The sequence below is a fragment of the Corapipo altera genome, unplaced genomic scaffold (assembly GCF_003945725.1).
Source record: "Corapipo altera isolate COAL_440 unplaced genomic scaffold, ASM394572v1 104, whole genome shotgun sequence".
In the NCBI taxonomy this organism is placed as follows: Eukaryota; Metazoa; Chordata; class Aves; order Passeriformes; family Pipridae; genus Corapipo; species Corapipo altera.
In genome coordinates, this window is record NW_020884920.1 from 1,516,683 (window position 1) to 1,541,908 (window position 25,226).

The 25,226-nt window shown below is 41.3% G+C and overlaps 1 long non-coding RNA gene across 1 annotated transcript; it reads right to left on the bottom strand.

The window, feature by feature from the left end:
• Positions 1-3,229: 3,229 nt before the first annotated feature.
• On the bottom strand, positions 3,230-24,870 carry LOC113953503. Its single transcript, XR_003529894.1, has 3 exons — positions 24,759-24,870; positions 8,799-8,849; positions 3,230-4,675 (listed from the first exon to the last, which is right to left on the bottom strand). It is a non-coding gene; the product is annotated as an uncharacterized LOC113953503 (long non-coding RNA).
• Positions 24,871-25,226: the final 356 nt, after the last annotated feature.

Here is a 25,226-nt window from a genome sequence, read left to right on the forward strand (position 1 = left end):
TCTCCATTCTTTCTGCTGCTCTCATTTCCTGTTGCTATGCCATTCCCCAGGCAAGTACAAAAGAAACAGCTTCCTCAGCCACAAAAATGAGATTATTCAAAAAGCCCCTCTGTCTTCTCATATTTATTATGATAGGCAGTGTTAGAAGTGTTTGACAACAACTCAATTATTTGCAATGAATAGAAGCAGGATAGGCAGGCAATTATCCACTTTACCCATGTGAGAGACACCCATATTCAAAATCCACATTCAGAGAGATCCACATTATTTCCAAACCATTTTGCATATTTTTAATTACCAGCTTCCATTTAGCTGGATGGTTATGACTCCAATCAGTGTGCTTTGGAAGGGCTGAGCACTTGGGTTTAAGCCAGGCTTGCTTTGTCTCATTCACATCAGCACACTAATGTGAATATTTTGGACTGTTTGGGTTAGATTTTAAGAAGCAGCCTCCAGAATGATGCACATCATTAGAAAACCTGAATAAATTTTTTACTCAAAATGCAAGAAATTAGAAAATTTCTTCAAATACAGATTTCAATAGAGTGGAAAGACTATATGAGAAATTAAATTAAATTAAATGGAAAGTTCCTATCATACAGACTTTTCTTGAACATTTAGATTTTTTTTTTTAGAACTTATTTTCAGAATAAAATAATTGCTTTTTAATGTCAGTGTTTTTTTATCTAATATTTGAAATATGTCTACTTAATATTTTAAATATTTGGAGAAACCTAAACTTCTCTTTCTGAAGGAAATATTTCTGTGGATTTGATTTTATTTACTGGCTGGGAGCAATTCAAAACTGCATTGTAGGAAGCTGAAAATCTAGTTTCTACCTCTTTAAAGTAAATATATGTCCTCCTGTATAATTTGTTCCCAAACATGGTGGAAGCAAAAAAATGGCAGAAAGCAGCTTAGGTCATGGATCTGTTAATTTTTAAAATTTGGAATTGGATTTTATATTCACTGTAGTGTGGGTTGTCAGAGTACTCTGGCTACAGGAATCCATATTTCCCTGTGTGAAGGTTTCTAAATTTTGCAGTATCGGGATTATCCTTAACTCTTCAGCTGCTGGAAGCACAGGATTAGACAGGATTCACACTTTCTAATTTTTAAAAGAAAACTTTAAAACATCGAATTAAACAAAAAAATTATTACTAAGCATAATTTAAACTATTATTTTAAGTGTTCTTGTAACTTCACTCATTATTTTTAACGTATAACTTTGCAATGCCAGTGCCATAATTTTAATAGTTATTTCTAATTTGCTGAGAAATAACAGGGATCAGAAGTTGGCCCAGGGTATTTTTACAGCTTCTTTAAGTTTCTGCCGTATCCAGTTCAAACTCAAAGCACTTCCAAGTGCTCACACATCCCAGAGCAACCAGGCCTCAAGCACACAGGCTGCTGCTGAATGCACAAACCCAACTGCAGCTTCTGCCAGCTGTGAAGATTGGGACAAATGGAGATCAAAGGATCAAGGGCAAAGGCTTCCCATGGCTGCCCCTCTAGAATAGAATTAGAGGCTGTATACAGACTGATCAATTCAATGGACTCTTCAGTTTCCATCCTTGCTATGTACTTCTCCTCCTTTTCAATTTTACTTCATGCTCTTCATCAATATTCCTCAAAATGTTAACTATGAGCTGGACAAAGAGTACATCTTGCCTGGACCTCACCAAGGTCCCTGACCTAAGACAGCTCACGCTTTCTTGTAGGATCTCCCATATTTCTCATCATCCCCAGCTGTCCAAGGTGCAAAACCCCAATTCCTGCTCCAACGGCGACGTGCAGAGCCTGCCTGGCTGGGCACAGCTGCAGACAGGACTGCTGCAAAAATTGGGAGCCTGTAAAATTTGGGAGTTGTAAAATTTTGCAGTAAAAAATGAACAGATCCACTCCACATTTTTCTTTTTAATTCCTACAGCAATATGTCCTTAAGGACACATCTGCTGTCAAATGTGACATTGCCTTGACTGTGTGGCACCACGTTGTGATTTCCCTGGGTGTGTTTCAGGTTCTGCAGCACTGCAGCTCTTTAAGGTAGTAGAGGCAAAGCTCCCTTGAGTCAATGAGTCTTGAATCAGCTCTTAAAAGTTTCAGTGCTGTGACTATTATTTAATTTTTATATTTTCCTTCTCATTCTCCCATAACATCAATAAGAAAACTTGTTCAGGGAAATCGGGGTCTATATTTGCATATTTATGCAGTAACATTGTGGGTAACGTTGGCTCATGTTTTACAGTGTGTTTGTTTTCATTGTGCAGATTTCATCTGCTCAGGGGGATCAGTTATTTGACCTATATTAATATTTAATGGTACAAATACTTAAAATAAAAGTCCAGGCACAGCCAAGGCTTTTGGCAACTCTGCTTTAAACAGCCACCCTTCGTTAAAATCTGGCTCTGCTTGAAAGGTTTTGATTTCTTGCAGGGATTGAAACAAGGAACAGCACTTTTGATGGCTGTTTCATGGCTGTTTGAATATTTTCTTGCTTAATATTGTTATACATCAAGTCTGCATTGTAAAGGGCTTTTGTACAGTTCCTGATTCACTGAGCAGAGATCTGCAGAAAAATGAAAGAGAAAAAATCTCAGCTGGAATAATAAAATCAATCATCATATCAAAGCAATGTCTGTTTTGGCTTTGCAGTCAGGCTAGACCAGCATTTCAGCATGGACAGTTACTGACAATGTAATAAAATGTCTTTCTCTTCCTTGTTTCCCCACACTAGTAACTTCTTAAGTTTTTCACTAAAGACTGTAAAAAAATATATTATTCCATCAACTCTGTCCTCTTCCAAAACAAGGTTCACCTGAGTTACCATAATCTCCTCAATTTCAACCAAAAGGCAACCTTTCCTGGCATGCCTGTAAAAGAAAACTTAGGCTGTAAAAAGGGTGGTAGGATCTTTGGCATTAGGATAAATTATCTGTACAGTACACTTCAGTCTATAGATTTTTTTTCTTCTTGCTATGAACCAGCATGAAAGCAAGTGAATGGCTCGCTCTGAATCAACCAGCTGCTTTTCAGTACCTTTTTCATTAATCCAGCATATCTCAGCTTGCCTTTCATTCCATGTAGAGGGAAGAATATCTCTGTGTCTACCTTTCGTGAACAAAATGCACACTTCTGCCTCAGGCTAGGGATGTGTTGAGAAGTGGAGGGAAAAAAACATAAACCAAGCCTCCAAAGAAAGAAAAACAGTCTTTAGAAACACACACAGAGTAACTATATAAGAATCCTGAAAGTTGATGACACAAAGAAAGAAAACAAAACAACGAACTTGGAGCAAATGTGCAATCAACTTGGATATGGTGCAGTTAAAAAGCAGGCAAAAGCTTTATACAAACTAATTAATTGATTTAAGGCTCCACTGGGTGATATACAATGACATATTATTTACGTAACCTGTAGTTTACTGCTCACATAGTAATTTCTACCTCCCACCCTGTCAAATAGAAGAAACTTTTTCACCTTAAATCTTAGATGATGATGAGACCAAATAGCAGGAGAGGATGTACAAATGAAAGTAATTTAGTGAAGAAGGTTTGACTGACATGAAAACACAATAAAAGTTATGATAATGTGAGGGATATCAAAGTGAAAGCCAGGTGGGCAGACGAGAATAGGCAAGTTCCCAAGTCAATCTGAAAGGCGTTCTTCAACACTGGGGAAAATCCAGCCAATTATTTTCCAGCTTATCACTCTATGGGTCAAAAACTACGTATTAAATTTGGAGCACAAAGACCTGCCTTGTCTAAAAATTGTACTTATTGTAGAGATGGGCAAGGAGGAGGGGGAAGTGGAAGACTTTCAAAAGTTCAACGCATACTTTAGAGAAGGTTTGGGATTTTCTCTCTAAAAAGCAGACCAGCTGAATCTCATCTCTCCTACTTCTCAGGGAGTGATATATTAAAATGCTTTTCTCTGGTGTTTGGGACTACTTGTTATTGGTTTACTCTGTTTCTCAGTTCTCTGTGTGACAGTCACCATCTCCATTGAGGAAACAACCTGGCTCCCTGAAAGTGTTCCCACATGGGGTTGCAAGACCAGGATTTTCAGAGTAACTGAAGAAATGAAGCTCTGAAAATCATCTGAAGCTGTGAAAATTATTTCTGATATTGTTAGACTGTCTACCCAACCCTTAGAGAGTGTATAGCTTAGCCCAGCAACCCAGTCTTGTCTCCAGCTGAAGAGATGCAGTTTGGATAAGGCCCTTCAGACAGTAAGTGGCTAAAATCCAGCAGATCAGTTCCCAAAATCAGAATGCTGCCAGCTTGTAGAGGAGCCAGGCTGCACGAGTGATGGGTGCCAGCAACAGAAGGGCTGACAGGTTGGGGTCCCACTGCTGATGTTGTTCCCTGAGGACTCCCTTGCAGCCCAACAGGAATAGGGTTGGTACAGGGAACACCAGCAGCTGCCAACCCACAGAGATTTAGCTACTGGATTTGTAAAGCACTGACAACACAGTTATATATAGAAGGGTCTTACTCTTTCTCAGGTGGGCTTGACAGATATTTAGACATTTTATAAATAACAACAGAAAGTAAGCAAACACTCCAAAACCCCACAGGCACTTCAGTTGTGTGAAGGATCTTACACTTCATGAATATTCTTTTTCCTTCTTGTTGTATTCGTTGGTGGTTCTGTCTGGGTCCTTATAACGGCCCTGCAAAAATATAAAAAAAAACAGGCTGTGAAGAGAAGTCTTTGCTTGAATCTCTTTCCATTTTAAGTTTCCATGTCCCCAGACAAAAAACCAGAAAGTCCTGATCAGAATGAACTAAATAACATCCCTGCTGAGAATGAGAGAATACAAGTCCCAGTGATTGACTCCTCTCCTCGAGAGCACACAGTCAGGTGCTCTGAGCACTGGACCAAGCCCGTCCAGCTTAACACTGCCAAGTTGGAAGCAAAAAGGGGATTTATTTCATACTTAGGGAGAAAAAAAGTGTGAGGCATTGTTCTCCAGGACAGAGAGGGCACAAAGGTTTCTATTCTGAACCTGCTATTTTTGGGACCAGTCCATGAGTCAGAGGAGAGCCCCTCCGTGTGCTGACACGGAGGAAATCCCAGCTCTGGGTGTTGCTTCCGAACGTGCTCTGAGCTCATCTGAGAACAATACAACACACCAGGGCTGGCTCAGCTCACACTGCTGGGTGGATGGATGGATGGATGGATGGATGGATGGATGGATGGATGGACAGGCAGCAAGGCAGTGCAGCTGATGGAGCAGCAAGGCACAGGGCAGGGCCAGGGGGGACATCATCCTGTGAATCATCCTGACAGTACAACCAGTGTGTTAATCCATCAGGTTTCCTTCCGGGTATTAGTAAGAAGGGGAAGTATCATTGTGACAGGGAGAGTGGTTTCACTTTCCAGCATCTACATCCTCAAGAGGGTACTGGGTAACTAAAGATAAGGCCAAGTTTGCCAAGAGATTGACAGCATTCAGAGTCTCCAGTTTTGGACATCTAATTTTGTCACTGGGGTTGAGCTCCTTAAGCAACCACCTTTGAGGATGTTCATTTAGCTATTCTGGATTGCCCCCACAACAACACAGAAAAGCACCCCAAAAATGCTATTACATGATGAACATACCTGCGGATCTTTTCACATTTATTTATGTTACTTTCTTCAGTTCTATTTTGAATATCTTTAATGCCTTCTGACTGTTGGGCAATATTTTACACTGTGCTGATAAACGGGTCAGTTTTGTCATATGATTTGTTTTCAGCACCTTGATCAGCTGATCTTCACCTCTCCAAGATCTGGAGACCAGACTGGTCTGTGGAACAGCAGTTTCTGAAACCATTGGCTTTTCATCTGCAGCTTTACAGGCCTGAGATCAGTAACCAATTCACAAACCTCTTTATGAGCAAGTGCTTAGACTAAGAGCCATGGCATATAAACACAGTGATTCCTCAGTCCCATGAAAGGAGGCATAGACCCAGCTCCTTCTGATGTTTGCGTTCTGCAAACACTCATGTCAATATAAAAATATCAGCCCAATGTCCGTGGAAAGCAAAGGCACAGGAAGTGCAAAAATAGAAGTGACTAATTTTCAGATGCAAATAAATATTTCTGGGGGAAAAAACCTCAACATTATTTATCCATCTAGCTCAACTTGAATCCCTAAAATCAAAATAAGGTTACTGGGAATGTTGAGGGGAAATAGGAAAAGGTAAAATAGACATAAATTGTTGGGGCTACTTCATTGATAAGCAGGTTCCACCTGCATCCTCATAGCCAAAATTAGTTTATTCTTGCTTCTTCACCAACTGACGGAGCTCTTTACTGAGTGGTGTCTAGCAGTGATCAAGGTGATATTATATCTCTTTAGAGAGGCAACCTTCTCCAAGGATCTGTTAGTGTCATGACTTGCCAATGATGTATTGCTCTAAAAATGGTGCTTTACAAAAGAACAGATCCTGGAGCAGATTTACCCTTAATTACAGGAAGGAAGGAACAGGAGAGGTATGCAGATACCAGAAGATTCATCTTGCCAAAATAGAAAGTGTGTTGCTGCAAGCTGGAGAATTTAAATGGTGGTGCTTTGGGAAGAGTCCCATGCTAAACAAATACCTCCTCTGCAATAATCAGGAATTAGGCCAGAAAAATGCAGATATCTGAAACCATAATGTATGTGGGGTTTTTAGATAAGAGATTTACTCCTGGCCAGAGAAACTCAAAATACCTTTTTACTTCATCTTCTAATGTAGCACAGCGTCTCATGTTGAATCTATGACTCAGTATCACACAATCACATCCTGGGTTTATTAGGTAATTAGTCCTAAGAAGCAACTGAAGAAGTCCCACTCCCCTCTCGGTACTTCTCAGGTTTCCTGCATTTGCCACCTGAAGATGATTATTTGCCATCCTGTGTTACTGCTAATTGTCATTACTTTTTATACTAGACATTTGCATTAGGTTGTTTTGTTAGTCTAATAACGGTGACGCCCCCATGCAATGATACACAAGGGTGCACATCTGAGAGGGGTTTATGTATTTTCTCCATTTTATAGCACAACACTTATAAAATGGTTGAAATTATTCTACAGCCTTAGACAAGTCATTTAAACCAGCAGCAAGCCTGGGGAAAAAAAAAAAAAACAAAACCAAAAACAACAAACTAACAGTCTAAGTCTCAGTTCCCACTCTAACCAGGGAACAACACAAATGTAGCTCTGTGTTGGTTCATTATTCTGTATCACATAACCACCAGTACATTGTTTTTGAGAGCTGAGCATAGTAGGGATTAAGTTACTAAATGCTCTTATCATAAAACAGATATTGCAGTCCTCAGGTTTCCTCTCTTAATCTGTTTGCTTTGCTGTATCTGGAGGATAAAAAATGTGGGAGTATGAAACATTTATCTGTTAATTAGCAATTATAAAACAGTAATGGAGCTTGTGTGTTTCAAAATATGTGAGACAATACTTGATTTTATGCTTCACTTAGAAATATTATAAGGATCGAGCATCTTCTATAAATAATTTAAAACTCTCTATGTGAGGAGATAGGTGTAATCAAGTGAAAGAGAGACAAAGTCCATGCTGAAAGTTATGACCTTTTTAGCCAAGGTGGGTGTGTTTGTATAAATACAAATGTCTGGGTGACAACTTTGGCATTAGGACTTGCCTAATTCATTTAAACGTATGCAAATGAATACAAGGTGTCAGGCTATGCCAGTTAATTGCACAATGAGTTGAGTTTGTCAGCAAAATATCCTTGCACTACCCTTCCCCTGCTCCACTGATAAGAGAAATATTTGTTCTTTCTGTACACACAGGGCTGGAGCATTTGGGGTTTCTCCATGCTTATTTGACAGGGCCCAGCTATCATCATCACAGAGGAAGAGGAAAAGAAATCAGTCTGCAGAGCTATTTTGATTGATACATGGTGGGATCATAGGAATAAGTCTAGTAGGATGCCAGCCAAAGCATCCTATTGTTCCAGAAACAATGTGCCTGTCAATAAAGCATGGCAGGGCAATGCTTCCATTAGGTCCTGAAGGTATTTCTCCCTTCCCATCACCATGTCCTTTCCATCACCACCCTGCCAAGTTCCTGCAGAAGCAGACACTCTTTATAACACCTACATCTCTCCAGCAGGCCTGGTGCTACTTGTATTCATCTCAATATTAATTATCACTATTGATCCCAGGGGAGTTGGGAGGGCAGTTATCGAGCTGAGTGCCAAAGCAATGCCAGTGACATCTCACTTCTGCAGGGAGTTTCAATTCCATCCATCAGTGGCAGTGCAAAGAGAAAGACTTTAGGAGGTGAGATGCTGAAAAACCATAAAAAGCTTATACTTCCCTGGAGTACCTATTCACCTCCTTACTCTGCACCTTCTCTGGTAACTGCCCTGTATCGTGGCAACCAGCTATTGTGGGGACTGTGCATTAACAGAAATAAGCTCTGCAACCAGAAATAAGTGAATGTTACATATTTTCCCTCATTTGTGACTTTCACAAGCCCTTGTGTTGCTTTTTTTTCCCCCCTCTTCCTACTGCCTTTCTCCTGGAGCTCTCCCTAGGGTTCAGACCCAGCAAGCTGGACGCAATTTTCAAATAAAAATAGCCAGCTTATCTATCAAACACATTCAAAAGTATTTTTTTTTTTCCTAAATTGGAGGCTTGGGGGAGTTGTCTGTATGTTGGACCTGAAGTTCAGATTTCCCATTTCACAAACCATGTGTCATGGTGACATCCCAAGTGTCCTACCTCTTCCAAGTGTCCTAGAGTTTCCAAGGGTAAGTATAACTGCTTGCTTGCTTGAGAGACTTACCAGGGCACATGGGACACCACAAGCCTCTGCTGTAAACAAAACTGTGTGCTGCTAGAAACAAAACAAAAAGAGAGAGGAAAAAATTAAGTTAGCTTTGTGGAAGGAAGTTGCTAGTCAAGAATGTGGTTGTTGGAAACAGGTGTTAATCTTTACTGGCTTGGTCCCTGCAAGAGTCACACAGGGTGCCAACATGTCCCTCTGCTTCTTGTAACATTATTGCCAGCTGCACCAAGAGTGAAGTGATTTCTCCTCCCTTCCCTGCCCTGAGAGACACAGAAGAAATAAAGGTGGAATATATTTGTCATGGAAGTCCTGCCTTGGGAAGTGCTGTGCCAGCTCTGTCTCGCATTGCCCGTTGCAAACACAACAGGAGGGATTGCAGCTCAGCTGTCAGATTAACCCAACAACAAACTGCTAACACAAATTTTAACCAATTTATGATTTTCTGAGCTCTGACCATGCTACTAGTCTTAAAGAAGTGCCTTCTCCTTCCACTGCTCCAACACACCTTGTGACTTTGTCAGTGCTGCTCCACAGTCCTACAATCCCGTGGGAGGTTCCTGGTGGTGCAACAGCTCCAGGGAGCTGAAATGCAGCCCAGGCTGAGTGTGGACCCTCAGCCTCCAGGCAGACCAACCAAAGGCTCATGGAGCAGTGGCAGGACTGGAAAGAGGTTTCAAAAAACTGCTCTGGGGCTATTGCGCTGTACTCAGGAACAGAAGGAACCTTTGGCATTGTACTGGGCTTGCTCCCACTCTTTTTATGCAGGTATTCATAATAATGGCAAGAATTACATTTGCTTCCCTGTTCCCCCACTGTACCAGGTGGGTCTGATTTTTAGACACTATGACACCGTTCACAGTTACCGTGAGAACAGACGCTGTTTGCAGCTGTAACAGAGCAGGTTTAGCATGCAGCACACGCAGCTGTAACACACACAGGTAGACCAGCCATGTGTTATTCTGCTTCTGGTCTTGGGCAATTAAACATCTGCTTTCACCAGGGAAATAATCTTTTTTTTTGAAAGCCTAAGGGGAAAAAAAGCTGTTTTATTTCATTTTTCACACTACACGTTTACTCTTCATTAAGATAATTTACAATTCAGGCAGCCCAGCATCACTCAACCCATTCCTTTCCTCCAGTAAGGGGGCAACTTTTGATCACTGGCCACTTTGATTGCCAAACCATCGATCTTTTTGCAGTTACTGTCTATTTATTCAAAGGGCCTTTTGGGAGCTACCAGCTAATGTGCAAGCTCCAAACACTCCCATGGTACAATTCACATCCCGGCCTCTTTGACCCACTTTTAATCACTACATTCAAATAATTATTTTTAGATTATGCACTTATCAAAAATAACCTTTGTGTAAGGCAGAAAAGCCAAACTGAAGACAACTTGCAAATTCAAACCATCTTGCACTACAGCAACGTCCAAGGACAGGATTGTAGAATCAAGGGAACAGCTAAGGTTGGATGACACCCCTGAGAACCATCCAGACCATCGTGAATGCCCGTGGTCACCTTGGCTAAGGGACACCATGAATATAAATCTGCAAGAAGAGAGCAGAGAGATCTTGCTTAGAATCTCAGCATTTGCAATAGGATTTTAAAACTGAGATGTTTCCTGACAGGTGCACTTAGCTACAGACTTTCAGAAAAACCAGGGGTATTTACTTCTTCTAATGATTTGTCTGTACAATTTATTTTGTTGGGTATCCACACATGAACCTCCATACAGGTGGTCAGGACATTGGAGCCAAGTGCACACAGCTATTTATGTCCAATACCTATTCTCTGTTTAGTGCTGCAGCAAACTGCATGTAACTGGTCCTGTGTTTCCCCCACATGAACACAAATATGGCCCCTAAATTTGCCTGGTCCATTTTGACACTTCTCTAAACTGCAGTGGCTCCCTCAGAGAGGCTCCCCCACTTTCCCCACATTTTCCACTCTTTGCACATTTAACACATTTCCATTTGCAATTTTGCACATTTTCCAGTGCAATCAAGTGTGTTCTCAGGCAGCTGGGGTTTCACTGATACACACGTGCATTTTACACACTTTGAGACTTCTGAGCCAAGTGAAGAGAAGCAGCAGTTTGGCTCCCCCTGAGCCATCAAGCAGGTCTGGAGCTGACCCAAGAGGGTGTGTGTGCATGTGTGAAGGGGAGAGAGAGCACTAATGAGCTCAGGTTGCATCCAAGACAAAACAGTTACTCATTGCCAGAAGCCAGTGGCTTTGCCTACTTGAGGAATTCCCATCTCTAACCTTTGGAGATAAAAAAAAAAAAAAAAACCCCTCACATTTAGCCAGTGCCTCATCATCCTCTCGTTTATCAAACACAAACAACTATCTCTAACAAGTCAACTAAAGCATAGAGGGAAATGCAGCGTTCCCAGCTCTTAAACCTATCAGTTACAAGCAAAGAGCCAGTGGCTAAACAAACAGAGGAGTAATCTTTCAGAGCCCAATTGGCTTCCTATCTATTCTGAGAGTGCCTGCAAATCCAACGGTGATTTATTAACCTTTACTGAAGGACAGAGCTGTTAATAAAAGCTCACCTACAAATACCTCGGAAAATGTCAATATCCACAACTGACAAGCTTCTGAGATTCCCATTTAGCCCAAATCAGCGCAGCACAGTGCACAAGAAATTGCTTCCATTCAAATGATGTGTTTAAGTCCAATTGGTTTATTTGGAATAAATACAAAGATCCAGAATAAAAAAAAACAACCACAAACCAAAACCAAAAAAACCCCCAAAACATAGCACTTTTCCTGACCTAAGTTCTTAGGGCTGGCAGCTCCATACAGTTAAAGTCATGTTCAATGTTACTGAATTAGGAACAAACTCAAAAAGAAGAGGTCAAGAAGTAGTGCCCACACTTGCAAAGATCTCTCGTGTATTATGACTTATTTTCATTTGCATGAACACTACAGGTTTGGGATATTTTTCATGTCCACTGGCCTAAATTTTATGTAGTTCAAATGAGAGCAGAATTTGGCTTTGTATCAGTGAAAGTGTTAAGTGTATGATCTCTTAGGGCTTAATATTCTGTGTGACTCTGCTTTTGTGGAGAGTAGGATGTTGTACTAAGGGCACTCTTCATTAGTTTACAGGGTTATTTTTTAGTGCTTGAAACATTTTAGAAGTGTTGAGGACTATAAAGCTGTTGTGGCAATTTAAAAAAAAAAAGATTACATTTTTAAGTAAGGTACCAAAAACCATACTGTTCATACCTGCCAAAAACAGCAGCTTTGGATTTCTCATAAGAATTTCAGTACTGAAAGGAGGGAAAAATGTCAGAGCAATCATTCCTCACTCTGGGAATCAGTGAAAAAGCTTAGTGGTCCAGACTGTGCAGATCCACAGTCCAGATTCCCACCACTGCATCCCTCCTGTGCTCATTTAGACATGTGCAAAGTAGATATAAATTTCTATTGCAGTAGAGAAATATTCCTGCTTTCCCAGTTTCCAAAAGTTTAAATGACAAAACCTATTATAGGCCAGGGGAGAAATGGCCCCATAATAGCTGTTGTTTAACTGAAACTCCTCAGATCTTTTTGCTTTTTCCCAGGAACAAAAATTCCCTGAGATTAGCTTTTTTTTTCTTTGTATTATTTCTAATAAATCCTGATCCCAACCCAATGAAAATATGCTGGAAAAAGGTTTGTCAGACTTTTCCATGAAATAAGAAAAAAGATCCAAGTAGAAAAATCAAAGGAAATTTTAATAACTTATTATCAAAAATTCTTTCATTCAGGTGAATGAAGGAGCTTATATTACGAGTAAAGCTTTGGTAAGAGTTTATGTAGTTAGTTTTTCTGGTTGTGACATACAGATCTACCAACATTCTCATTGTATTTGTCCCATGTGAGAGTTTATTAGACTGTTAAGTCCATTTTCAATAAAACACAACGCTTTATCTGTGACTAGACTAATGACTGCCTATGTAATTGTGATATGAACTCTATCCAATATATGTGTTGTTCACAGTATTTTAGTAAATATCAGGCAGAATATAAGTCATTTGTCATAAAAGAGCCCATAATTTAAGACACCTAAGGAATTCCAGTGCTTTGCAAGGCAGTACATGAAGTAACATGCAACTCATGCTGTCATTAGGGCTTATTTGAGAGGTTTAGATAAAGGGGAAAAATGCCAAAAGCAAACTAACACTTCAGAGGCACAGCTAAGAAATGACATGCTTTGGGGGGAGAAGAAAGGGGGGGGGGGGAACTCTTCCCAATCTTATTTTTTTTTTCCCCTCAAATCTGAGTAATTATAACATTCCATTTCTTGCACAGCTTAATGCCTCAATGTATTGCCCAGACTGTGCTGCTCAAATATGTTGTCAGGACACAAGCTTTTCTTTCCTAGGGCACAGACCAAGTGATCTGATCCTCCACTGTCGAATTACCCTGCCTGTGTCTGGGGCAGGTCCCAGTGGGGAACACACAGGAATCCTGCAGATCAGCCAGGAAGCACTGCAGCCCAGGAGAGACTTTTCTAATTCCCTTCTGATGCGTCAGTGCCAACATAATGTTCTTGGCTTCGAGAAGTGTGAGTTTCTGATTCATTTTTTATTTTTAAATGAACCATTTCACGGTGGAAACCCCAAGTCTTTCCACTCCAAGGATTGCCATTATTATTAGTGACATTTACTTAGGGAACACTGAGTATCACGTAAGAAGAGCAACATTTATTGGAAGTCAAAATGCTGTCTCAGATCCAGGCTGATTGTGCTGTTCTGTTCTGCTGTGGGTAACCAGTTGGAGAAGATTGTAGGGAGGTCCTTCTGCCCAGGATGAGCAGGGTGAAGAGCATCATCTCTAGATTCATGATGCCAACATTGCTCACAGAAGAAAGGCTCCTGTTTGGAGGGCTGATGTGGAAAGTGAATACAAAGCAACAGAGGCATAGAGAAGGGAGGGACTGAGTGAAGGGAAGGGGGAAAAAGGAAGAGAAAACAAAGTTTGGTGAACTCCCAATGACAGAGTATTTCCACACAGGCCACACTGAGGACTGAAGCTGCCATGCAGCAAGGGCAGGCTCCTCTGCACCTTGCAGGTCAGATGGATTTGTGTTTGGCTTTGGCCCTCTGCACAAGGCTGCAAAGCCCTGGTTTTGTTTGTGTGCCTGGCCATAGACCACAGAGTCATGGTCCCGCCCGAAAGCAAGCTGGTGAGCTGCCCCGGGTGAAGGAACTGACCTAAAGCTGTGACACAGCATTGGAAGTTTAATGAGATATGTCACTCCTAGTAGAGTGACTCAGCAGAAAAATGGGAATATCTTCAGAAATATCCCTTTTTTTTACACTGAAATTAATCTCTTCTGTTTGTGGTCAAGCAGACCATGCTAGGCAAAGTCAGGACTTGGTAATCAAGGCTTGGGCTACTAAAACTTCCAAGGCACTTGATAATCAGCCAAAATGAAGAAGCCAGGTAGGGAGTCACATACCATGTCTTGTTTACTACACTTTGTAGTGTATCATCCTATAGCCAAGGAGGGCAAATCTGGGTGCAACCCTTCTGTCAGCTACTCTGGACCCTCAGCCTGGGTTTTGAGGTGCAAATCTTGGTCATTGCAAAACCATGCTGTTTCACATAGGCACTGTTTTAGTATGCAGCTGAGAGCTCTCACATTTTACATTATAGACAAGGCAACCCTGCAGACACATCAGCATTTACAACACTCTTGAGTTACTGTGTACGTAATGGCTCATGTGTTCGTGCCACTGGCAGGTCTGGCAGAAACCCAATATCACTCCTGACTATGTGGCAACCCCGAGTTTAATGATCAAAACTGAAACAAAAAGCTTAGATAACATTAAAGTCACGTTTCAGCTCAATCTCTGTAACTTTGAACCACTGGGTCAAGGCTGAAGGTTTTCTGAGGAATTTTTCAGCAGGGCAGCCACGTGGCTCACTTTAAAGCACATGGACTTCAAAATCTCATCTTTGCCAAGGGATCATTTAAGAACTGCCCAGTGTTGTTGCAGGGCAGAATTCAGGTCTGAGAATGAAATAAACCATTAACTTCCTGACCTACTGCACCTGGGTGCTGTTCTGCTGGAGGGAGGGAGCCAGAAATTCCCTCCTCACCAGCTTTGGAGCCCATCACCATTTTTGGTTCTCTTTAATTGCCTCACAGGAGTACAGAGGGCCCCCAACAGAGATCAGTGCCTGACACCATTGATAGATACAGAGGGTGGGATCCCTCTCACCTAATTTTAGCTGTCTAAAGATTAGCTATCTAGTTTAAACTAGTCATCTAGACTCCCTTTATAGTCAATGGAGAGAGATAGGCACCTTTGTGGTAAAATTTGTCAAGGGTCCTAGGTGATGAATCTAATGTGTGTGTTTAGGCCTGAATTCAGCAAAGTACTTAGGCAAATGCTTATCTTTAAGCACATGAATGATCTGATCTCTGTTAAGTGGAGCTCTTCAGCATGTTCTGAGTTTAAAGATTACCATGGGCCTAAAGTGCTTTGCTGAACTGCTGGGCATGGAGTTGGGCTTGACACAACAAAGCATGGCAGAGCAGAAACTAATGCACAGCATTGAGCTTGGAAGAAAGAGGGTTTTGGGGAAGGGTGGAGGGAGGGAAGACAATGTTCAAGGGGTGGCTGAAACTCCCAGATGAATAAAAGAGACTGGAAGGATTAGAAAGAGCCCTTAACGGGTATCTCTGATATCTGTGAAATTCCCAGAGCAGGTGCTGCTGCCACAGAAGAACAAGGTGACATTCAATGCAATGGAAAAGCAACAAAACCAAAAACAATAAAAAGGAACATAGCTTAAATCCAGGTGCAATGAATTTATGGACGTCACCACCACAGGAAGTCACAGAGGGCTTAACAGTATCAAAAAAAGAGGCTGAATATTTCTGAGGATATCCAGAGAGTGACAAAAATAATACTAAGAGGGAAAATCATGGTGTGATTACTCAGCATCCTTCTTTAGGGCTTGAATCAGTTTCTAATGGCTAAAAATCAAGATGCAACCCACAAGAAAATGATGAGGGAGTGCAAGTAACCTCACAGTAGCCCCTGTTTGTATCCCTCACATCACTCTGAAGCTTTTTGTGCCAATGACTGCCACATTCACACTGAACTGATGTGTGTGTCCATCCCTATGGCTGTTCTTTTGAACTTTGGTATGTAAAAAATCCTGTAACAGTTTCAGCACTTAAATAAACCCCCGAATTTAAATTTAAAGCAAGCTTCTCCTGCAATAAATGAGTGTTGGTTGCACTGCATTAGAAGAAATTGGCTTGATGTTGTAAAGTTAGCACAGTGAGACAACATCCATGTCTATAAAATACTCTGAATTATATCCCACACTTTCTAAGTACCCTGTTCCTCTTCATGTTGATAAAAGTGAGATCTTAATGATGTCCTGAAGTATGAGGCAGAAACATCAGCTCAGGGTGGGTCTGTATTTTTATGTGTGGTTCAGGTTTTCATACACCTCTATCTGTGCCCAAACCTGTCCTGGGTCTGTTAAGCTGAAATGTCTTTCCTAGCGGTTATTTTACTAATGTTGGCATCATTCTGCCTACAAATTGCTGACAGACAGATGTCATGCAGGTCACGTGGAAGGGGCTTGGGGAAAGGAGGTTGCAGATACCAAACTCAGTGTAGGGAGAAAAATTTCGAAGGGGCAACAAGACAAGCAGAAAACCCAAATTAAATGCAGAAATTCAAATCCCACGGCAAAAAAACCAAAAACAAACCTTTCAATTGCACTACACAACATTAGGAGCTTTCCACGAGAATGGATGTTTTAGCAGTTTGAGTTTGGGACCTTATTTTATAACCATACTCTCCATATAAAGCACTGCTCTGAGAGACATCTCTCTCTCTCTCTCTTTTGCAGGAAGGACAAGTGATGCAAACATCTGGCAGGTCACCTTGCCTACAGCCCACATTACAAAACATCACAACAAGAAGCACAAAAATTTACCACAGCACTTCAAATCAGGTGTCTCTGGTGCCGCTGGTTGGGACAGCACAAAGGCTGGAGAAATCTGAACTCTGAGGAATAAATTCCTCTATTTTCTTACAGAAAATCTTTGTATGACAGAGTAATTTGCCCACAAGGCTCCAAATGGGAAACAAGCCTGAAAAACATCAGTATCTGGGGATTTTAGCTGTCTTGGTCCAAGAGACAGAGCAGACAGGGAAACCAAGATGATTTACTACTTTTTGTGGGGAAAAAAAGGACACTCAAGCAGAAAGTCAGAGGAATCTTTGCAAAGTCTGATACAGAACCACCTTCACAATCATTTTCTTTCTGTGTTTATGCTATATTCCTTTTCTTTCCTTATGTATGTGATACTTACAGGAAGCTGATTGAAGATGTTTTATAGTGCATGTCAGGAAATATTAATATCACCTTTTAATTACCATACAACACCCTGAGTGCTTTTACAGGATGTGGTAAGGGGGAGAGCTTTATAGATAAAATGAGTAATAGAGCACCTTTCAGTACCTAAGGCCTTTGGAGTGCTGAGCAGAAAATTAAATTCCAAAAAAACCAATCAATATTTCTAACACTAATGCATTGCTTCTAACTCTTTTGAATTGTCCCTCATTTCTTGGTATTTTGTTTTTCTTAAATGGTCTCCCTGGAGACAAGTGTCTGCATGAGGTTCAGAGCTTTTCCTTAAAATAGAAGAAATTGTAAGTTTTTAACTCCTCGTGCCTATGAAGGAAAACCTGAGCAATGTTTTTAACAAGCCAGAAGCTGAAGTAAAATAAGTCCCATATTTTGCACCCTGTATTTATTTTCTGCATTTTCTAAGCTCATCTCATGTATCTGGACACCTGCCAGACGAGATATGAATATACATTATAAATTATCAAAGTGCAAAGTAAAATAAATGTTTAGGCCTTAGACTGGCAGAATTTGGATAAGTATTCCTGGGTTTTGTTGGGCACCCAAGCAAAAACCCGGGTGCTGGAGCTGCACTGAGCAGCCACACACAGCAACACACAGGTCAACCCATGGTCACTGATTCCAAAGGACTTGGGGTCAGGTACAGCTGTCAAGCTCCACGGTGTCTTCTGCTCCTTTAAACTTCTTTCCTTCCGTAGAAGGTATTTCCACTGATTGATTAAAATCTTGGATCACTGGCCCAGGCTTACTGCACTGCCGCATTGCAATGGCTAAGATAATTACTGCTTCAGCTCCCCACAAAGAAATGTGTATTTGTCTCTGCGTGGAGGGAAAAAATAACATATTTTCCCCAGTGATCAGCAATCCACATGGATTTCTAATAATCAAAGGGCTTCCTCTGGTTCAGCAGCATGTTGTAAAGCAAAGTTTATAATGTTGAAACAGCGATTGCTGGTGGCTTTCTTCCTAATTTCTTACCTAAGTGAAGTGTAGAGACTAATTTCCCATTGTACTGTTACCTTCAATAAAAATTAGCATTCAGCTTGTCAGAAGTAGCTATCTCTCATGCCAAGCAGTGTCACAGTCTTGAACACCCTGCACCAGCACGGTTCTGTTAGATTTTTTCCAGCAGCAGGGCAGTTCCCAGAATAAAAGAGCCAGGACTCAATTCCTTGTAATTATTGACAGGCAAAACACATGTGCTTAATCAAAAGCCAGGCACAGAAGTACAGCCCAGGGCCAAGTCTAATGGTCTATCGGTGATAGTCTGTAACAAATGGACATTGGAGAGATCTGGGCACTGCCAGTGAAATGAATGAAAATGGCTTTTTAATTATGCATCAGCTACAGAACCTGTTTGCAGCCAAGCCACTTAGAAGCTGGCGTTGGGAAGATCAAGACAAGAGTTTTCGTCCTGGGAGTTCTTAGGTGTGGTTGCAACTGTCTTGACACTGTCAGGCAAAGCCAAGAGATTTGGAACTGCTGCCACTGTCACGTCCACATATGTGAGTTTTTTACTCCTTCCCTCACCCTTTGCTGTCCTACTCCCCCCTGGAGCCCCCACAGCTCCACAAGCTGCACAGCTTTATGGTGACATGGTCATGTTGACTTTGAGGAAGGTCAGTTGGACATTCCCAGTGTGGTCTACAACAACATCTGCTCAATTCAGGCCAGGTCCCAAAACCTGCCTTCCACATCCCGTTGCCCACCCTGTGCCTGAGCTGGCTATTTTAAATATATATATTCTTAAGTATATGCAAGATCTTTTGACACTGCAATTAGAGATGTGTGAGCAACCTGGGTGGGATCCATCTCATCCAATTTCAGCTTCTTAACACAGAGTTGCCTACCCATCTGGGCTTTTCCTGTCATCAATCGAGAGAGGTAAGAACAGCCAGAGGGTGATTCATCACACCTCAGTTATGGGTCTGATATGGTGAGTTGGCTTCTGGAAGCAGGTATAACTCCACAGGTTACAATTGGAGCCGAAACACCCACCTGCAACCAGACAGCCAATTCTGAGACAGCAAAGGGAGAGGAAACCCATCCCATGTACCTGCTACAGTGGCAGGCACTGATCTCAGTGAGGGGCCCTCAGAGCTACTGGAATGCAATTATCAAGATTCATAAATGTTGATAGGCACAACTGTCTGTGGGAAATTAACTTTTTTGGCTCCTTGACTTCTCAGAATTGCACCCCCTTGCATCATTTCCACTGCTGACTCCATAGCACTTGAACCAAATAGAACCAAGGGTAAGAAACTTTTGAATTGGTGGGTGGTGTGTTTCTGGACATTGCCTGACCATGTAATAAAGCTGTGCTTGCTAAAATATGGAATTTGACAACACTGATGATGGGTTGGTGGGCCTAGAGTTTCTCCCTTCATTTTCAACCCTTCCCTTTTGGGCAATCCTTAACATTGAAGTAGGATTTCATTTACCCTCAATAGGAAGATCAGGAACCTGTGAATGGCCATATCCTGACGCCATTACTCAGGAAAAAGCTTTCTTTGACCTGACCAAACTCTGAGTGAAGGACCTCAAGATCTGGTCCTTGTGAATAAGCTGTAATGGAAACAACTGTGGTTGAACTAATGAGATAAAGATCACCCTCTCAGAGGGCTTTTAATCAAAAAGATTGTCTTAGTTTCTATGCAAGTGAGGCTTCTTTGTATAAGCCCATTGACTTTTTGAGTCTGGAAGGGATTCTCTAGGTATCTGACAGATTTTTCTCATCTAAAACCCCCAAATCTCTGATAGCAGACTACACTGAAGCTTAATCACTTCTCATCTCAAATGTTTGCTAAGCCTCCACTTTAGGGAAAAGAAACAAACACCAACCAAGCAGGGATAACTATAGTTCATTCTAAATGACAGCTTGTGTAGACTTTTTGTCTTAAATGGTTTGAAAAATTTGCAAAACTATAAGGTTTTGAGAAGTGCTCATATTTGACCAAAATCCACACTGCAGAAGGAAGGGTAAAACTCAATTGACTTTGAGAGGAAAAGGATTAGGCCAAAAGCAAGTACTTCTGAAAATCCCACACCAATATTTTTATCACTAAGGTCCGAAGGGAATGTGGCAGACACTCACAATTCAGATTCACTTCAGATGTAGATCCCAAACTTAACATAATGAACTTGATTAATTCCAAGAAAACATAATTAGAACATGTTTATAGGCATTAAGCCATTCTGATGAAAGAAATATTTTTCAGCCTTATGAAGAACAAGTCGTAACAGACTAGTGCAGGTTTAAAAATCTCAAAATGATTAATGAACCGGATTGTACTTCTATCCATGAGCAGAACAGTAATTTAATTCACTGGTGAATAGTAAGAGGACAAAAATTAACCAAACATCTACTACCTTCAAGTGCAGTAAAACTCAGTAGCCCTACAGCACTTGAAGCAGTTCTCCATTTAAACCATGTTTAAATGTTCATAACTTAAAAACGGAAGACATCCCTTTAAGCTGAATTAATTAAACGGATAGAACTATATTTTAGCCTTCAAACCTCAAGGATGAACGTAGTGTTTCTATATTAGAGAATGATCTGGGCTTTCTGGATGTTATTTTGCAAGTTTTAGCCTTACCTCTCATAGTCTGAAGAAACAGACAGGCTGCTTAAGGCATTCCTCCCTGAAATCAGAGACAGCACAGCAGTCCATCCAACACGGCAAATGAAAAGCTCTGTAAAGTCATTCCTAGGTTTAAAGTGTTGCTTTGCATCTGGCCATTCAAAGGAAGCTGTGGCACTTAGGGATTTTAAAGCTGGTGACTACAAAACCCGGTGAACGCAGCTTTCTGCGGTTGGCAGCGGGGAACAAAAGAAGAGCTACACTCCAACTGGTTTCAGGAATTCAGCCCAGACTTTGACAGACTTTCAGGACTTAAAAGGGGGGAATGGGAAGGGAGAGCAGTTGGATCTGAGATTTCCAAAGGACTTTCTGACCCGGAAGGATTTCTGCAAGCTACAATAACCATTCTGTGGTAGGCTTTGACAAATGGGCTTAAATAAACAAGATGGGTAAAAGAAGTTACACTTTTTACCATTTTCTGGAGACAAAAGGACAGCCCAGCTGGAAGAAAGGCTATCTGTTAGTTTGCCATGGCTGATTCTCTCCAGCTCACAAAATCTTTGGTAATTGGGAGGGATTCACAGAAATTCGGCACATTCCTGACTTTTGTATAACAGTGATAACGATGTTTGTGATATGCTTGGAAACTCTCATCACTTTACATGTTCAAAGCACTGTATAAACATCATTTAATTAATAGTTGCTAAACAGTGCGTTATTCCGGTGGTTTGGATATGCCTTTGAAGGGTACATGAGTACTTAGATTGTATATTGTGAAACAATTTGATATATTTGTTCATTTTAATTAAGTTTTTCATGTTTACATACATGATACAAGGTCACAAAACATGACTGCACAGGTGCTAGAATGGAGAGGAGTCACAGCGGCCCAAGGGGATATAGGGAGCTGTAATGGGATGAAGCTGGAAAGGAAAATTAGACAGACTATCAGACAGTCTTTGCTCCTGACTAAAAACTGAAGAACTCTTAACTGTGCACCAGGCTGTATTTATGGCAGTAACTGTCCTGGCCAGAATGATGCATGAGAAAGCTTGAGGAAAAGCAAGTGAATTTCAGACACACATCCCAGAAATACCATGGAAATATAAGGTCTAGTCCAAAGGACATCAAAGTCAGTGGAAAGATTCCTACTGAACGCAAAGAGCTCTGGATCCCAGGTTTCCCTAGGGAAATTGTGAAGGTGTCATTTCTGGCTCATTTTAAAGTTTAAAAAAAAAAATACTAGAGGAGTAGTCTACACTAACAGGGATCACACCAATGTCTGAATTCTGCTCTTGCATAGCCCAGTGATCAAGTAGCTGGTCCATCTCAGCCTTCCTCCCTTATTTTTTGTATTTTCATTAAAACTGAGTTAGATGCATGTAAGTCCAACCAGAGCTACTCACCTAGTAACAACCTAGTAACAGTTGATAAAATCAGTTTTTTCCAACTATTACAACTTAGGCTATTACAGCAGACAGAGCAAATGGCCTGAGAACAATGAGTCTTGCCTGTAAGCCTAGTCCTTAAATAATGACACCAAGGTCACATCTGTCACAAAAAGAACAATTCTACTGCTGTCCTTTGTCTGTCATCATCTTCTGCATTTGGTTCACTGAACAGGAGAAGGAAGCCTACGTGGTTGTTAAAAATTACTGGAAATGTCCAGTGGTCTTTACTCTGGATTTTAATTCTTACCATAATATACTTATCAGAGATAATCTGATTTAGGGAGGAGACAGTTTGTCTCCAGTGTTTCTCCAGAGATTTTGACCTCTTCAGGTCCTGGATTCCACCCCTCTGACCATTGCTAAATATGAAGTCTATCCACCGAGTACAGTGGTGTATTTAGCCACACTCATTTACAAAGCTTTTTTCCACTCACTTCCCAGCTTTCCCTCTGATCTTTTTCCTACACTGAAATATCTTCCTGAGTTATTTTTTTTCCTCCTGTCTGTCCAGCAAAGCCCCAAAGTCTGCCCTCATACACTTACCATGGGAGTTCCTGCAGGACACTCAACTTACTAAAATGTGTGGAATTTCTTGGTCCTACTAGTTAGAACATGATTTGGTCTTCATTCAAAGTGAAAGGCAAATATTTGTCTGGCAAGGTGACTCTAAGCCTTTACTACGTGTTACTTATCCAGTTGAGTCTTGGCAGTTCTCCCTACCTTCGCTCAGACTGACTCTCCTCTCCTTTACTTTTTTTATGCTCAGATACACTCAAGTAAAGCTCCTCCTGACTTGCTCTGCTGCTGAGACAAGCAATGCTAATTTCCATTCTCTCGGTGTGGAGTGTAACACTGCATTCCCATTCATGCCTTCACCAGCTGAAGCACAAATATCACCCCTTCCTACCCACAAAAATGAATGTGTTAAAGACCACGACTGGCTCAGGCAGGACAGTATGGGGCCCATATAAGTACTTTGCTGGACAGACAAGACCGAGTCCTAAAATGGGATAAACTTTCATCTCGCTTTTCACGAGGATAGTACAGCCACTTCTCTCTGTGAGATCTCACATGAAGAAATTAGCTCTTGTGAGCGTTTCATTCCCTCCACCCTCATGAAGGACACTTGTTGGCACTTTTCCAACCATGCTAGAAGATTGCTGAAGCCTCCTGGAGGTGAGCCAAGCCATGTAACATCCAGGGGGCCCACTTTGCATTTTTGGCTTGTATGTGATTTTTGTTTTCAGCTATGGTGGATAAAGTTTTCAAGTATATGATTCATTGGTGCTCTGTGTCAAGCCTACAAATCTTTGCTTCTTCCCTTGCTCCTAAATTATATGCCAGCCAAGGCCAGAAAGGCAGGATTGTCATTCAGAGGCTTGCATATGGCTCTAGTGAAAATTGCTTAGTAGGGGGTGATGTGACTTTATGATACCTATGCTGTCAGCTGAGGAGGGCTTTTTATAGTTAAATGTGATGACAACTGCACCCTATTTATATCAATGAACTTAGGCATATCAAAATAGTAACATCAAGAGGAATATCCTGGGCAAAAAAAAAAAATCACACTGCTCAGTTTACGCTTTAAAATAAATATTTCTTTAGCTTAGAACTGATCACTGGCTACAAACATTGGAGAAGTGTTTCAGGGCTCTGATTCCACCCTGAAAACAAGAGTTTGGGTCTTGCCTCTTTCAGGGCACACATGGATATAGGTTGCCATCCCTACAACTAAACATACACAGTACCACCGGACATTTCACTCTGTCTCCAGGGCAATTTGAGCAGAAAACAACCATTAAGAGAAGAAAACTTGTAATTTTGTGGTTTGTATCACTCTTAACATTATTATTATTATCATGAAGGGGGTGCAGCGCCTCTGTCCTCCAAAATTTTTGGATTACCCTCTCTAAGCCAGGATGAGTGCATTTTCACCAGCTGAGTGCAGGGTGGAAGGAGCCTATCTGGAGGCCCAGCATCCCTTTGTACCATGGAATTTTTGGGGGTGTCGTTAGGCCATGCTGAAATGAGAAGCAGAATTCCCCAGCTCTCAGCTTTCACCCTCCTCCCAAGAGGCTCCTGAGCAGCTGAGCAGAGTTGAGTGGTGCAGGGCTTTTAGACACATTTCATGTGATGGAGTGGGCAGGCTGGCAGGACCAGCACACTGCTGCTTGTGGTCCCAGAAGTGTTATCCACTACTCAGCCCATTTACTTACCTTCATGCTTTGGGAAGATTCACCTTCTTCCCACAAGGCTTGCCTGAGTTGCTGAAACTAAATTCAACTATTAATAGTCACATTTTCTCTTTTGTACCCTGTGGTATGATTACCAGAATTCAGTCTGCTCCCAAATCCCCCTTCCCACCAGTTCCCACAACTTTGGAACAGTTTAGAGGTCACTCTGCATTTTGCTGTATTGCCCTAATTACTACTCAGCACTATAATTGATACGTTAAAGCCTATTAAAGTATGGAGCCGAGCCACTGCTTTACAGTCACTGCACTTGTAATGCCAAAAATCACTTACAGTTTGTTTCTGTGCTTCATTTCAGCTACTTTTAAATAAATGTCTCTCCCCAGGACCTGGACGATGCGAAAGGGATTTAGTCTCAGAGTGTGAAAGTTGCAGCCTGCAGCACCAGAAAAAGAAAGCGTTCTTACAAAGCTATTCAAATGGATTTCCCTCACTGATTGCTTCAGCCAAAAGTAAATTATAAACCAGACATTATCAAAGAAAATCGCTGTAGCACATTACAGTTCATTTCACTGTACAGCGAGGATTTGAATGCAGAGGTGCAGGCCCTCAGTCATATTTTCATATTTGCCAGGCAAACTCACACACTAGAGAAAACTTTATTTATATATGTATACTTTAACTATCACTTCTGTTATTTATTATGGCAGAGGATGCCTTCAGGACATTCTTGAGGGGATGAGCTGTCTGGCATGCGTATAAAAACGAAGCAGCAAAATCAAGTACAATTAAACTTAGCAG